Raw genomic sequence first — 20,892 nt, 5'->3', positions numbered from 1 at the left:
TACGTTATATGGTATATCGTTATAACGTATTATGTTATATGGTATAACGTTATACCGTATTACGTTATATGGTATAACGTTATAACGTATTACGTTATATGGTATAACGTTTTAACGTATTACGTTATATGGTATAACGTTATCACGTATTACGTTATATGGTATAACGTTATAACGTATTACGTTATATGGTATAACGTTTTAACGTATTACGTTATATGGTATAACGTTATCACTTATTACGTTATATGGTATAACGTTATAACGTATTACGTTATATGGTATAACGTTTTAACGTATTACGTTATATGGTATAACGTTATCACGTATTACGTTATATGGTATAACGTTTTAACGTATTACGTTATATGGTATAACGTAATCACGTATTACGTTATATGGTATAAAGTTATAACGTATTACGTTATATGGTATATCGTTATAACGTATTATGTTATATGGTATAACGTTATACCGTATTACGTTATATGGTATAACGTTATAACGTTATAACGTATTACGTTATATGGTATTACGTTATAACGTATTACGTTATGTGGTATAACGTTTTAACGTATTACGTTATATGATATTACGTTATAAAGTATTACGTTATATGGTATAACGTTATAACGTATTAAGTTATATGGTATTACGTTATAACGTATTACGTTATATGGTATAACGAAATGACGTTTTACGTTATATGGTATTACGTTATAACGTATTACGTTATATGGTATTACGTTATAACGTATTACGTTATATGGTATAACGTCATAACGTATTACGTTATATGGTATTACGTTATCACGTATTACGTTATATGGTATAACGTTATAACGTATTACGTTATATGGTATAACGTTTTAACGTATTACGTTATATGGTATAACGAAATGACGTTTTACGTTATATGGTATAACGTTATAACGTATTACGTTATATGGTATAACGTTTTAACGTATTACGTTATATGGTATAACGTTATAAAGTATTACGTTATATGGTATAACGTTATAACGTATTACGTTATATGTTATTACGTTATAACGTATTACGTTATATGGTATAACGTTATCACGTATTACGTTATATGGCATTACGTTATAACGTATTACGTTATATGGTATAACGAAATGACGTTTTACGTTATATGGTATAACGTTATAACGTATTACGTTATATGGTATTACGTTTTAACGTATTACGTTATATGGTATAACGTTATAACGTATTACGTTATATGGTATTACGTTATAACGTATTACGTTATATGGTATTACGTTATAACGTATAACGTTATGTGGTATAACGTTTTAACGTATTACGTTATATGGTATTACGTTATAAAGTATTACGTTATATGGTATAACGTTATAACGTATTACGTTATATGGTATAACGTTATAACGTATTACGTTATATGGTATTACGTTATAACGTATTACGTTATATGGTATAACGTTATAACGTATTACGTTATATGGTATTACGTTATAACGTTTTACGTTATATGGTATTACGTTATAACGTATTACGTTATATGGTATAACGTTATCACGTATTACGTTATATGGTATAACGTTATAACGTATTACGTTATATGGTATTACGTTATAAAGTATTACGTTATGTGGTATAACGTTTTAACGTATTACGTTATATGGTATAACGTTATAAAGTATTACGTTATATGGTACAACGTTATAAAGTATTACGTTATATGGTATTACGTTTTAACGTATTACGTTATATGGTATAACGTTATAACGTATTACGTTATATGGTATTACGTTATAACGTTTTACGTTATATGTTATTACGTTATAACGTATTACGTGATATGGTATAACGTTATCACGTATTACGTTATATGGCATTACGTTATAACGTATTACGTTAAATGGTATAACGAAATGACGTTTTACGTTATATGGTATAACGTTATAACGTATTACGTTATATGGTATTACGTTATAACGTTTTACGTTATATTTTATTACGTTATAACGTATTACGTTATATGGTATAACGTTATCACGTATTACGTTATATGGCATTACGTTATAACGTATTACGTTATATGGTATAACGAAATGACGTTTTACGTTATATGGTATAACGTTATAACGTATTACGTTATATGGTATAACGTTTTAACGTATTACGTTATATGGTATAACGTTATAAAGTATTACGTTATATGGTATAACGTTATAACGTATTACGTTATATGGTATAACGTTATAACGTATTACGTTATATGGTATTACGTTATCACGTATTACGTTATATGGTATAACGTTATAACGTATTACGTTATATGGTATAACGTTATACCGTATTACGTTATATGGTATTACGTTATAACGTATTACGTTATATGGTATAACGAAATGACGTTTTACGTTATATGGTATTACGTTATAACGTATTACGTTACATGGTATAACGTAATAACGTATTACGTTATATGGTATAACGTTATAACGTATTACGTTATATGGTATTACGTTATAACGTATTACGTTATGTGGTATAACGTTTTAACGTATTACGTTATATGGTATAACGTTATAAAGTATTACGTTATATGGTATAACGTTATAACGTATTACGTTATATGGTATAACGTTATAACGTATTACGTTATATGGTATTACGTTATCACGTATTACGTTATATGGTATTACGTTATAACGTATTACGTTATGTGGTATAACGTTTTAACGTATTACGTTATATGGTATAACGTTATAAAGTATTACGTTATATGGTATAACGTTATAAAGTATTACGTTATATGGTATTACGTTTTAACGTATTACGTTATATGGTATAACGTTATAACGTATTACGTTATATGGTATTATGTTATAACGTTTTACGTTATATGTTATTACGTTATAACGTATTACGTGATATGGTATAACGTTATCACGTATTACGTTATATGGCATTACGTTATAACGTATTACGTTAAACGGTATAAGGAAATGACGTTTTACGTTATATGGTATAACGTTATAACGTATTACGTTATATGGTATTACGTTATAACGTTTTACGTTATATTTTATTACGTTATAACGTATTACGTTATATGGTATAACGTTATCACGTATTACGTTATATGGCATTACGTTATAACGTATTACGTTATATGGTATAACGAAATGACGTTTTACGTTATATGGTATAACGTTATAACGTATTACGTTATATGGTATAACGTTTTAACGTATTACGTTATATGGTATAACGTTATAAAGTATTACGTTATATGGTATAACGTTATAACGTATTACGTTATATGGTATAACGTTATAACGTATTACGTTATATGGTATTACGTTATCACGTATTACGTTATATGGTATAACGTTATAACGTATTACGTTATATGGTATAACGTTATACCGTATTACGTTATATGGTATTACGTTATAACGTATTACGTTATATGGTATAACGAAATGACGTTTTACGTTATATGGTATTACGTTATAACGTATTACGTTACATGGTATAACGTTATAACGTATTACGTTATATGGTATAACGTTATAACGTATTACGTTATATGGTATTACGTTATAACGTATTACGTTATGTGGTATAACGTTTTAACGTATTACGTTATATGGTATAACGTTATAAAGTATTACGTTATATGGTATAACGTTATAACGTATTACGTTATATGGTATAACGTTATAACGTATTACGTTATATGGTATTACGTTATCACGTATTACGTTATATGGTATAACGTTATAACGTATTACGTTATATGGTATAACGTTTTAACGTATTACGTTATATGGTATAACGTTATAACGTATTACGTTATATGGTATAACGTTATAACGTACTACGTTATATGGTATATCGTTATAACGTATTACGTTATATGGTATAACGTTATACCGTATTACGTTATATGGTATAACGTTATAACGTATTACGTTATATGGTATAACGTTATAACGTATTACGTTATATGGTATAACGTTATACCGTATTACGTTATATGGTATTACGTTATAACGTATTACGTTATATGGTATAACGAAATGACGTTTTACGTTATATGGTATAACGTTATAACGTATTACGTTATATGGTATAACGTTTTAACGTATTACGTTATATGGTATAACGTTATAAAGTATTACGTTATATGGTATAACGTTATAACGTATTACGTTATATGGTATAACGTTATAACGTATTACGTTATATGGTATTACGTTATCACGTATTACGTTATATGGTATAACGTTATAACGTATTACGTTATATGGTATAACGTTATACCGTATTACGTTATATGGTATTACGTTATAACGTATTACGTTATATGGTATAACGAAATGACGTTTTACGTTATATGGTATTACGTTATAACGTATTACGTTACATGGTATAACGTAATAACGTATTACGTTATATGGTATAACGTTATAACGTATTACGTTATATGGTATTACGTTATAACGTATTACGTTATGTGGTATAACGTTTTAACGTATTACGTTATATGGTATAACGTTATAAAGTATTACGTTATATGGTATAACGTTATAACGTATTACGTTATATGGTATAACGTTATAACGTATTACGTTATATGGTATTACGTTATCACGTATTACGTTATATGGTATTACGTTATAACGTATTACGTTATGTGGTATAACGTTTTAACGTATTACGTTATATGGTATAACGTTATAAAGTATTACGTTATATGGTATAACGTTATAAAGTATTACGTTATATGGTATTACGTTTTAACGTATTACGTTATATGGTATAACGTTATAACGTATTACGTTATATGGTATTATGTTATAACGTTTTACGTTATATGTTATTACGTTATAACGTATTACGTGATATGGTATAACGTTATCACGTATTACGTTATATGGCATTACGTTATAACGTATTACGTTAAACGGTATAAGGAAATGACGTTTTACGTTATATGGTATAACGTTATAACGTATTACGTTATATGGTATTACGTTATAACGTTTTACGTTATATTTTATTACGTTATAACGTATTACGTTATATGGTATAACGTTATCACGTATTACGTTATATGGCATTACGTTATAACGTATTACGTTATATGGTATAACGAAATGACGTTTTACGTTATATGGTATAACGTTATAACGTATTACGTTATATGGTATAACGTTTTAACGTATTACGTTATATGGTATAACGTTATAAAGTATTACGTTATATGGTATAACGTTATAACGTATTACGTTATATGGTATAACGTTATAACGTATTACGTTATATGGTATTACGTTATCACGTATTACGTTATATGGTATAACGTTATAACGTATTACGTTATATGGTATAACGTTATACCGTATTACGTTATATGGTATTACGTTATAACGTATTACGTTATATGGTATAACGAAATGACGTTTTACGTTATATGGTATTACGTTATAACGTATTACGTTACATGGTATAACGTTATAACGTATTACGTTATATGGTATAACGTTATAACGTATTACGTTATATGGTATTACGTTATAACGTATTACGTTATGTGGTATAACGTTTTAACGTATTACGTTATATGGTATAACGTTATAAAGTATTACGTTATATGGTATAACGTTATAACGTATTACGTTATATGGTATAACGTTATAACGTATTACGTTATATGGTATTACGTTATCACGTATTACGTTATATGGTATAACGTTATAACGTATTACGTTATATGGTATAACGTTTTAACGTATTACGTTATATGGTATAACGTTATAACGTATTACGTTATATGGTATAACGTTATAACGTACTACGTTATATGGTATATCGTTATAACGTATTACGTTATATGGTATAACGTTATACCGTATTACGTTATATGGTATAACGTTATAACGTATTACGTTATATGGTATAACGTTATAACGTATTACGTTATATGGTATAACGTTATACCGTATTACGTTATATGGTATTACGTTATAACGTATTACGTTATATGGTATAACGAAATGACGTTTTACGTTATATGGTATTACGTTATAACGTATTACGTTACATGGTATAACGTTATAACGTATTACGTTATATGGTATAACGTTATAACGTACTACGTTATATGGTATATCGTTATAACGTATTACGTTATATGGTATAACGTTATCACGTATTACGTTATATGGTATAACGTTATAACGTATTACGTTATATGGTATTACGTTATAACGTATTACGTTATATGGTATAACGAAATGACGTTTTACGTTATATGGTATTACGTTATTACGTATTACGTTATACGGTATTACGTTATAACGTATTACGTGATATGGTATAACGTCATAACGTATTACGTTGTATGGTATTACGTTATCACGTATTACGTTATATGGTATAACGTTATGACGTATTACGTTATATGGTATAACGTTTTAACGTATTACGTTATATGGTATAACGTTATCACGTATTACGTTATATGGTATAAAGTTATAACGTATTACGTTATATGGTATATCGTTATAACGTATTATGTTATATGGTATAACGTTATACCGTATTACGTTATATGGTATAACGTTATAACGTATTACGTTATATGGTATAACGTTTTAACGTATTACGTTATATGGTATAACGTTATCACGTATTACGTTATATGGTATAACGTTACAACGTATTACGTTATATGGTATAACGTTTTAACGTATTACGTTATATGGTATAACGAAATGACGTTTTACGTTATATGGTATAACGTTATAACGTATTACGTTATATGGTATTTCGTTTTAACGTATTACGTTATATGGTATAACGTTATAACGTATTACGTTATATGGTATAACGAAATGACGTTTTACGTTATATGGTATAACGTTATAACGTATTACGTTATATGGTATTACGTTATAACGTATTACGTTATGTGGTATAACGTTTTAACGTATTACGTTATATGGTATAACGTTTTAACGTATTACGTTATATGGTATAACGTTGTAATGTATTACGTTATATGGTATAACGTTATAACGTATTACGTTATATGGTATTACGTTATCACGTATTACGTTATATGGTATAACGTTATAACGTATTACGTTATATGATATAACGTTTTAACGTATTACGTTATGTGGTATAACGTTATAACGTATTACGTTATATGGTATAACGTTATAACGTACTACGTTATATGGTATATCGTTATAACGTATTACGTTATATGGTATAACGTTATACCGTATTACGTTATATGGTATAACGTTATAACGTATTACGTTATATGGTATAACGTTATAACGTATTACGTTATATGGTATATCGTTATAACGTATTACGTTATATGGTATAACGTTATACCGTATTACGTTATATGGTATTACGTTATAACGTATTACGTTATATGGTATAACGAAATGACGTTTTACGTTATATGGTATTACGTTATAACGTATTACGTTATATGGTATAACGTTATAACGTATTACGTTATATGGTATAACGTTATAACGTACTACGTTATATGGTATATCGTTATAACGTATTACGTTATATGGTATAACGTTATCACGTATTACGTTATATGGTATAACGTTATAACGTATTACGTTATATGGTATAACGAAATGACGTTTTACGTTATATGGTATTACGTTATAACGTATTACGTTATACGGTATTACGTTATAACGTATTACGTTATATGGTATAACGTCATAACGTATTACGTTGTATGGTATTACGTTATCACGTATTACGTTATATGGTATAACGTTATAACGTATTACGTTATATGGTATAACGTTTTAACGTATTACGTTATATGGTATAACGTTATCACGTATTACGTTATATGGTATAACGTTATAACGTATTACGTTATATGGTATATCGTTATAACGTATTACGTTATATGGTATAACGTTATACCGTATTACGTTATATGATATAACGAAATGACGTTTTACGTTATATGGTATTACGTTATAACGTATTACGTTATATGGTATTACGTTTTAACGTATTACGTTATATGGTATAACGTTATAACGTATTACGTTATATGGTATAACGTTATAACGTATTACGTTATATGGTATAACGTTTTAACGTATTACGTTATATGGTATAACGTTATCACGTATTACGTTATATGGTATAACGTTATAACGTATTACGTTATATGGTATTACGTTATAACGTATTACGTTATATGGTATAACGAAATGACGTTTTACGTTATATGGTATTACGTTATTACGTATTACGTTATACGGTATTACGTTATAACGTATTACGTTATATGGTATAACGTCATAACGTATTACGTTGTATGGTATTACGTTATCACGTATTACGTTATATGGTATAACGTTATAACGTATTACGTTATATGGTATAACGTTATCACGTATTACGTTATATGGTATAACGTTATAACGTATTACGTTATATGGTATAACGTTTTAACGTATTACGTTATATGGTATAACGTTATCACTTATTACGTTATATGGTATAACGTTATAACGTATTACGTTATATGGTATAACGTTTTAACGTATTACGTTATATGGTATAACGTTATCACGTATTACGTTATATGGTATAACGTTATAACGTATTACGTTATATGGTATATCGTTATAACGTATTACGTTATATGGTATAACGTTCTACCGTATTACGTTATATGGTATAACGAAATGACGTTTTACGTTATATGTGATTACGTTATAACGTATTACGTTATATGGTATAACGTCATAACGTATTACGTTATATGGTATTACGTTATCACGTATTACGTTATATGGTATAACGTTATAACGTATTACGTTATATGGTATAACGTTTTAACGTATTACGTTATATGGTATAACGTTATCACGTATTACGTTATATGGTATAACGTTATAACGTATTACGTTATATGGTATATCGTTATAACGTATTACGTTATATGGTATAACGTTATACCGTATTACGTTATATGATATAACGAAATGACGTTTTACGTTATATGGTATTACGTTATAACGTATTATGTTATATGGTATAACGTTATCACGTATTACGTTATATGGCATTACGTTATAACGTATTACGTTATATGGTATAACGAAATGACGTTTTACGTTATATGGTATAACGTTTTAACGTATTACGATATTTGGTATAACGTTATCACGTATTACGTTATATGGTATAACGTTATAACGTATTACGTTATATGGTATATCGTTATAACGTATTACGTTATATGGTATAACGTTATACCGTATTACGTTATATGATATAACGAAATGACGTTTTACGTTATATGGTATTACGTTATAACGTATTACGTTATATGGTATTACGTTTTAGCGTATTACGTTATATGGTATAACGTTATAACGTATTACGTTATATGGTATTACGTTATAACGTTTTATGTTATGTGTTATTACGTTATAACGTATTACGTTATATGGTATAACGTTATCACGCATTACGTCATATGGCATTACGTTATAACGTATTACGTTATATGGTATAACGAAATGACGTTTTACGTTATATGGTATAACGTTATAACGTATTACGTTATATGGTATTACGTTTTAACGTATTACATTATATGGTATAACGTTATAACGTATTACGTTATATGGTATAACGAAATGACGTTTTACGTTATATGGTATAACGTTATAACGTATTACGTTATATGGTATAACGTTATAACGTACTACGTTATATGGTATATCGTTATAACGTATTACGTTATATGGTATAACGTTATCACGTATTACGTTATATGGTATAACGTTATAACGTATTACGTTATATGGTATAACGAAATGACGTTTTACGTTATATGGTATTACGTTATAACGTATTACGTTATACGGTATTACGTTATAACGTATTACGTTATATGGTATAACGTCATAACGTATTACGTTGTATGGTATTACGTTATCACGTATTACGTTATATGGTATAACGTTATAACGTATTACGTTATATGGTATAACGTTTTAACGTATTACGTTATATGGTATAACGTTATCACGTATTACGTTATATGGTATAAAGTTATAACGTATTACGTTATATGGTATATCGTTATAACGTATTATGTTATATGGTATAACGTTATACCGTATTACGTTATATGGTATAACGTTATAACGTATTACGTTATATGGTATAACGTTTTAACGTATTACGTTATATGGTATAACGTTATCACGTATTACGTTATATGGTATAACGTTATAACGTATTACGTTATATGGTATAACGTTTTAACGTATTACGTTATATGGTATAACGTTATCACTTATTACGTTATATGGTATAACGTTATAACGTATTACGTTATATGGTATAACGTTTTAACGTATTACGTTATATGGTATAACGTTATCACGTATTACGTTATATGGTATAACGTTATAACGTATTACGTTATATGGTATATCGTTATAACGTATTACGTTATATGGTATAACGTTCTACCGTATTACGTTATATGGTATAACGAAATGACGTTTTACGTTATATGTGATTACGTTATAACGTATTACGTTATATGGTATAACGTCATAACGTATTACGTTATATGGTATTACGTTATCACGTATTACGTTATATGGTATAACGTTATAACGTATTACGTTATATGGTATAACGTTTTAACGTATTACGTTATATGGTATAACGTTATCACGTATTACGTTATATGGTATAACGTTATAACGTATTACGTTATATGGTATATCGTTATAACGTATTACGTTATATGGTATAACGTTATACCGTATTACGTTATATGATATAACGAAATGACGTTTTACGTTATATGGTATTACGTTATAACGTATTATGTTATATGGTATAACGTTATCACGTATTACGTTATATGGCATTACGTTATAACGTATTACGTTATATGGTATAACGAAATGACGTTTTACGTTATATGGTATAACGTTTTAACGTATTACGATATTTGGTATAACGTTATCACGTATTACGTTATATGGTATAACGTTATAACGTATTACGTTATATGGTATATCGTTATAACGTATTACGTTATATGGTATAACGTTATACCGTATTACGTTATATGATATAACGAAATGACGTTTTACGTTATATGGTATTACGTTATAACGTATTACGTTATATGGTATTACGTTTTAACGTATTACGTTATATGGTATAACGTTATAACGTATTACGTTATATGGTATAACGTTTTAACGTATTACGTTATATGGTATAACGTTATCACGTATTACGTTATATGGTATAACGTTATAACGTATTACGTTATATGGTATATCGTTATAACGTATTACGTTATATGGTATAACGTTATACCGTATTACGTTATATGATATAACGAAATGACGTTTTACGTTATATGGTATTACGTTATAACGTATTACGTTATATGGTATTACGTTTTAACGTATTACGTTATATGGTATAACGTTATAACGTATTACGTTATATGGTATTTCGTTTTAACGTATTACGTTATATGGTATAACGTTATAACGTATTACGTTATATGGTATAACGAAATGACGTTTTACGTTATATGGTATAACGTTATAACGTATTACGTTATATGGTATTACGTTATAACGTATTACGTTATGTGGTATAACGTTTTAACGTATTACGTTATATGGTATAACGTTTTAACGTATTACGTTATATGGTATAACGTTGTAATGTATTACGTTATATGGTATAACGTTATAACGTATTACGTTATATGGTATTACGTTATCACGTATTACGTTATATGGTATATCGTTATAACGTATTACGTTATATGATATAACGTTTTAACGTATTACGTTATATGGTATAACGTTATAACGTATTACGTTATATGGTATAACGTTATAACGTACTACGTTATATGGTATATCGTTATAACGTATTACGTTATATGGTATAACGTTATACCGTATTACGTTATATGGTATAACGTTATAACGTATTACGTTATATGGTATAACGTTATATCGTATTACGTTATATGGTATATCGTTATAACGTATTACGTTATATGGTATAACGTTATACCGTATTACGTTATATGGTATTACGTTATAACGTATTACGTTATATGGTATAACGAAATGACGTTTTACGTAATATGGTATTACGTTATAACGTATTACGTTATATGGTATAACGTTATAACGTATTACGTTATATGGTATAACGTTATAACGTACTACGTTATATGGTATATCGTTATAACGTATTACGTTATATGGTATAACGTTATCACGTATTACGTTATATGGTATAACGTTATAACATATTACGTTATATGGTATAACGAAATGACGTTTTACGTTATATGGTATTACGTTATAACGTATTACGTTATACGGTATTACGTTATAACGTATTACGTTATATGGTATAACGTCATAACGTATTACGTTGTATGGTATTACGTTATCACGTATTACGTTATATGGTATAACGTTATAACGTATTACGTTATATGGTATAACGTTTTAACGTATTACGTTATATGGTATAACGTTATCACGTATTACGTTATATGGTATAAAGTTATAACGTATTACGTTATATGGTATATCGTTATAACGTATTATGTTATATGGTATAACGTTATACCGTATTACGTTATATGGTATAACGTTATAACGTATTACGTTATATGGTATAACGTTTTAACGTATTACGTTATATGGTATAACGTTATCACGTATTACGTTATATGGTATAACGTCATAACGTATTACGTTATATGGTATAACGTTTTAACGTATTACGTTATATGGTATAACGTTATCACTTATTACGTTATATGGTATAACGTTCTACCGTATTACGTTATATGGTATAACGAAATGACGTTTTACGTTATATGTGATTACGTTATAACGTATTACGTTATATGGTATAACGTCATAACGTATTACGTTATATGGTATTACGTTATCACGTATTACGTTATATGGTATAACGTTATAACGTATTACGTTATATGGTATAACGTTTTAACGTATTACGTTATATGGTATAACGTTATCACGTATTACGTTATATGGTATAACGTTATAACGTATTACGTTATATGGTATATCGTTATAACGTATTACGTTATATGGTATATCGTTATAACGTATTACGTTATATGGTATAACGTTCTACCGTATTACGTTATATGGTATAACGAAATGACGTTTTACGTTATATGTGATTACGTTATAACGTATTACGTTATATGGTATAACGTCATAACGTATTACGTTATATGGTATTACGTTATCACGTATTACGTTATATGGTATAACGTTATAACGTATTACGTTATATGGTATAACGTTTTAACGTATTACGTTATATGGTATAACGTTATCACGTATTACGTTATATGGTATAACGTTATAACGTATTACGTTATATGGTATATCGTTATAACGTATTACGTTATATGGTATAACGTTATACCGTATTACGTTATATGATATAACGAAATGACGTTTTACGTTATATGGTATTACGTTATAACGTATTATGTTATATGGTATAACGTTATCACGTATTACGTTATATGGCATTACGTTATAACGTATTACGTTATATGGTATAACGAAATGACGTTTTACGTTATATGGTATAACGTTTTAACGTATTACGATATTTGGTATAACGTTATCACGTATTACGTTATATGGTATAACGTTATAACGTATTACGTTATATGGTATATCGTTATAACGTATTACGTTATATGGTATAACGTTATACCGTATTACGTTATATGATATAACGAAATGACGTTTTACGTTATATGGTATTACGTTATAACGTATTACGTTATATGGTATTACGTTTTAACGTATTACGTTATATGGTATAACGTTATAACGTATTACGTTATATGGTATTACGTTATAACGTTTTATGTTATGTGTTATTACGTTATAACGTATTACGTTATATGGTATAACGTTATCACGCATTACGTTATATGGCATTACGTTATAACGTATTACGTTATATGGTATAACGAAATGACGCTTTACGTTATATGGTATAACGTTATAACGTATTACGTTATATGGTATTACGTTTTAACGTATTACGTTATATGGTATAACGTTATCACTTATTACGTTATATGGTATAACGTTATAACGTATTACGTTATATGGTATAACGTTTTAACGTATTACGTTATATGGTATAACGTTTTAACGTATTACGTTATATGGTATAACGTTATCACGTATTACGTTATATGGTATAACGTTATAACGTATTACGTTATATGGTATATCGTTATAACGTATTACGTTATATGGTATAACGTTATCACTTATTACGTTATATGGTATAACGTTATAACGTATTACGTTATATGGTATAACGTTTTAACGTATTACGTTATATGGTATAACGTTATCACGTATTACGTTATATGGTATAACGTTATAACGTATTACGTTATATGGTATATCGTTATAACGTATTACGTTATATGGTATAACGTTCTACCGTATTACGTTATATGGTATAACGTTTTAACGTATTACGTTATATGGTATAACGTTATCACGTATTACGTTATATGGTATATCGTTATAACGTATTACGTTATATGGTATAACGTTATACCGTATTACGTTATATGATATAACGAAATGACGTTTTACGTTATATGGTATTACGTTATAACGTATTATGTTATATGGTATAACGTTATCACGTATTACGTTATATGGCATTACGTTATAACGTATTACGTTATATGGTATAACGAAATGACGTTTTACGTTATATGGTATAACGTTTTAACGTATTACGATATTTGGTATAACGTTATCACGTATTACGTTATATGGTATAACGTTATAACGTATTACGTTATATGGTATATCGTTATAACGTATTACGTTATATGGTATAACGTTATACCGTATTACGTTATATGATATAGCGAAATGACGTTTTACGTTATATGGTATTACGTTATAACGTATTACGTTATATGGTATTACGTTTTAACGTATTACGTTATATGGTATAACGTTATAACGTATTACGTTATATGGTATAACGTTATCACGCATTACGTTATATGGCATTACGTTATAACGTATTACGTTATATGGTATAACGAAATGACGTTTTACGTTATATGGTATAACGTTATAACGTATTACGTTATATGGTATTACGTTTTAACGTATTACGTTATATGGTATAACGTTATAACGTATTACGTTATATGGTATAACGAAATGACGTTTTACGTTATATGGTATAACGTTATAACGTATTACGTTATATGGTATTACGTTATCACGTATTACGTTATATGGTATAACGTTTTAACTTATTACGTTATATGGTATAACGTTATCACGCATTACGTTATATGGTATTACGCTATAAAGTATTACGTTATATGGTATAACGTTATAACGTATTACGATATATGGTATAACGTTATAACGTATTACGTTATATGGTATTACGTTATAACGTATTACGTTATGTGGTATAACGTTTTAACGTATTACGTTATATGGTATTACGTTATAAAGTATTACGTTATATGGTATAACGTTATAACGTATTAAGTTATATGGTATTACGTTATAACGTATTACGTTATATGGTATAACGAAATGACGTTTTACGTTATATGGTATTACGTTATAACGTATTACGTTATATGGTATTACGTTATCACGTATTACGTTATATGGTATAACGTTATAACGTATTACGTTATATGGTATAACGTTATAAAGTATTACGTTATATGGTATAACGTTATAACGTATTACGTTATATCGTATAACGTTACAACGTATTACGTTATATGGTATTACGTTATAACGTATTACGTTATATAGTATAACGTTACAACGTATTACGTTATATGGTATTACGTTATAACGTATTACGTTATATGGTATTACGTTTTAACGTATTACGTTATATGGTATAACGTTATAACGTATTACGTTATATGGTATTACGTTATCACGTATTACGTTATATGGTATAACGTTATAACGTATTACGTTATATGGTATAACGAAATGACGTTTTACGTTATATGGTATAACGTTATAACGTATTACGTTATATGGTATAACGTTATAACGTACTACGTTATATGGTATATCGTTATAACGTATTACGTTATATGGTATAACGTTATCACGTATTACGTTATATGGTATAACGTTATAACGTATTACGTTATATGGTATAACGAAATGACGTTTTACGTTATATGGTATTACGTTATAACGTATTACGTTATACGGTATTACGTTATAACGTATTACGTTATATGGTATAACGTCATAACGTATTACGTTGTATGGTATTACGTTATCACGTATTACGTTATATGGTATAACGTTATAACGTATTACGTTATATGGTATAACGTTTTAACGTATTACGTTATATGGTATAACGTTATCACGTATTACGTTATATGGTATAAAGTTATAACGTATTACGTTATATGGTATATCGTTATAACGTATTATGTTATATGGTATAACGTTATACCGTATTACGTTATATGGTATAACGTTATAACGTATTACGTTATATGGTATAACGTTTTAACGTATTACGTTATATGGTATAACGTTATCACGTATTACGTTATATGGTATAACGTTATAACGTATTACGTTATATGGTATAACGTTTTAACGTATTACGTTATATGGTATAACGTTATCACTTATTACGTTATATGGTATAACGTTATAACGTATTACGTTATATGGTATAACGTTTTAACGTATTACGTTATATGGTATAACGTTATCACGTATTACGTTATATGGTATAACGTTATAACGTATTACGTTATATGGTATATCGTTATAACGTATTACGTTATATGGTATAACGTTCTACCGTATTACGTTATATGGTATAACGAAATGACGTTTTACGTTATATGTGATTACGTTATAACGTATTACGTTATATGGTATAACGTCATAACGTATTACGTTATATGGTATTACGTTATCACGTATTACGTTATATGGTATAACGTTATAACGTATTACGTTATATGGTATAACGTTTTAACGTATTACGTTATATGGTATAACGTTATCACGTATTACGTTATATGGTATAACGTTATAACGTATTACGTTATATGGTATATCGTTATAACGTATTACGTTATATGGTATAACGTTATACCGTATTACGTTATATGATATAACGAAATGACGTTTTACGTTATATGGTATTACGTTATAACGTATTATGTTATATGGTATAACGTTATCACGTATTACGTTATATGGCATTACGTTATAACGTATTACGTTATATGGTATAACGAAATGACGTTTTACGTTATATGGTATAACGTTTTAACGTATTACGATATTTGGTATAACGTTATCACGTATTACGTTATATGGTATAACGTTATAACGTATTACGTTATATGGTATATCGTTATAACGTATTACGTTATATGGTATAACGTTATACCGTATTACGTTATATGATATAACGAAATGACGTTTTACGTTATATGGTATTACGTTATAACGTATTACGTTATATGGTATTACGTTTTAACGTATTACGTTATATGGTATAACGTTATAACGTATTACGTTATATGGTATAACGTTTTAACGTATTACGTTATATGGTATAACGTTATCACGTATTACGTTATATGGTATAACGTTATAACGTATTACGTTATATGGTATATCGTTATAACGTATTACGTTATATGGTATAACGTTATACCGTATTACGTTATATGATATAACGAAATGACGTTTTACGTTATATGGTATTACGTTATAACGTATTACGTTATATGGTATTACGTTTTAACGTATTACGTTATATGGTATAACGTTATAACGTATTACGTTATATGGTATTTCGTTTTAACGTATTACGTTATATGGTATAACGTTATAACGTATTACGTTATATGGTATAACGAAATGACGTTTTACGTTATATGGTATAACGTTATAACGTATTACGTTATATGGTATTACGTTATAACGTATTACGTTATGTGGTATAACGTTTTAACGTATTACGTTATATGGTATAACGTTTTAACGTATTACGTTATATGGTATAACGTTGTAATGTATTACGTTATATGGTATAACGTTATAACGTATTACGTTATATGGTATTACGTTATCACGTATTACGTTATATGGTATATCGTTATAACGTATTACGTTATATGATATAACGTTTTAACGTATTACGTTATATGGTATAACGTTATAACGTATTACGTTATATGGTATAACGTTATAACGTACTACGTTATATGGTATATCGTTATAACGTATTACGTTATATGGTATAACGTTATACCGTATTACGTTATATGGTATAACGTTATAACGTATTACGTTATATGGTATAACGTTATATCGTATTACGTTATATGGTATATCGTTATAACGTATTACGTTATATGGTATAACGTTATACCGTATTACGTTATATGGTATTACGTTATAACGTATTACGTTATATGGTATAACGAAATGACGTTTTACGTAATATGGTATTACGTTATAACGTATTACGTTATATGGTATAACGTTATAACGTATTACGTTATATGGTATAACGTTATAACGTACTACGTTATATGGTATATCGTTATAACGTATTACGTTATATGGTATAACGTTATCACGTATTACGTTATATGGTATAACGTTATAACATATTACGTTATATGGTATAACGAAATGACGTTTTACGTTATATGGTATTACGTTATAACGTATTACGTTATACGGTATTACGTTATAACGTATTACGTTATATGGTATAACGTCATAACGTATTACGTTGTATGGTATTACGTTATCACGTATTACGTTATATGGTATAACGTTATAACGTATTACGTTATATGGTATAACGTTTTAACGTATTACGTTATATGGTATAACGTTATCACGTATTACGTTATATGGTATAAAGTTATAACGTATTACGTTATATGGTATATCGTTATAACGTATTATGTTATATGGTATAACGTTATACCGTATTACGTTATATGGTATAACGTTATAACGTATTACGTTATATGGTATAACGTTTTAACGTATTACGTTATATGGTATAACGTTATCACGTATTACGTTATATGGTATAACGTCATAACGTATTACGTTATATGGTATAACGTTTTAACGTATTACGTTATATGGTATAACGTTATCACTTATTACGTTATATGGTATAACGTTCTACCGTATTACGTTATATGGTATAACGAAATGACGTTTTACGTTATATGTGATTACGTTATAACGTATTACGTTATATGGTATAACGTCATAACGTATTACGTTATATGGTATTACGTTATCACGTATTACGTTATATGGTATAACGTTATAACGTATTACGTTATATGGTATAACGTTTTAACGTATTACGTTATATGGTATAACGTTATCACGTATTACGTTATATGGTATAACGTTATAACGTATTACGTTATATGGTATATCGTTATAACGTATTACGTTATATGGTATATCGTTATAACGTATTACGTTATATGGTATAACGTTCTACCGTATTACGTTATATGGTATAACGAAATGACGTTTTACGTTATATGTGATTACGTTATAACGTATTACGTTATATGGTATAACGTCATAACGTATTACGTTATATGGTATTACGTTATCACGTATTACGTTATATGGTATAACGTTATAACGTATTACGTTATATGGTATAACGTTTTAACGTATTACGTTATATGGTATAACGTTATCACGTATTACGTTATATGGTATAACGTTATAACGTATTACGTTATATGGTATATCGTTATAACGTATTACGTTATATGGTATAACGTTATACCGTATTACGTTATATGATATAACGAAATGACGTTTTACGTTATATGGTATTACGTTATAACGTATTATGTTATATGGTATAACGTTATCACGTATTACGTTATATGGCATTACGTTATAACGTATTACGTTATATGGTATAACGAAATGACGTTTTACGTTATATGGTATAACGTTTTAACGTATTACGATATTTGGTATAACGTTATCACGTATTACGTTATATGGTATAACGTTATAACGTATTACGTTATATGGTATATCGTTATAACGTATTACGTTATATGGTATAACGTTATACCGTATTACGTTATATGATATAACGAAATGACGTTTTACGTTATATGGTATTACGTTATAACGTATTACGTTATATGGTATTACGTTTTAACGTATTACGTTATATGGTACAACGTTATAACGTATTACGTTATATGGTATTACGTTATAACGTTTTATGTTATGTGTTATTACGTTATAACGTATTACGTTATATGGTATAACGTTATCACGCATTACGTTATATGGCATTACGTTATAACGTATTACGTTATATGGTATAACGAAATGACGCTTTACGTTATATGGTATAACGTTATAACGTATTACGTTATATGGTATTACGTTTTAACGTATTACGTTATATGGTATAACGTTATCACTTATTACGTTATATGGTATAACGTTATAACGTATTACGTTATATGGTATAACGTTTTAACGTATTACGTTATATGGTATAACGTTTTAACGTATTACGTTATATGGTATAACGTTATCACGTATTACGTTATATGGTATAACGTTATAACGTATTACGTTATATGGTATATCGTTATAACGTATTACGTTATATGGTATAACGTTATCACTTATTACG

Source organism: Bombus vancouverensis, chromosome 8, assembly GCF_051014615.1.
Source record: "Bombus vancouverensis nearcticus chromosome 8, iyBomVanc1_principal, whole genome shotgun sequence".
Taxonomy (NCBI): Eukaryota; Metazoa; Arthropoda; class Insecta; order Hymenoptera; family Apidae; genus Bombus; species Bombus vancouverensis.
The sequence above is the reverse complement of the archived record's forward strand: the minus strand, read 5'-3'. Positions refer to the sequence as shown.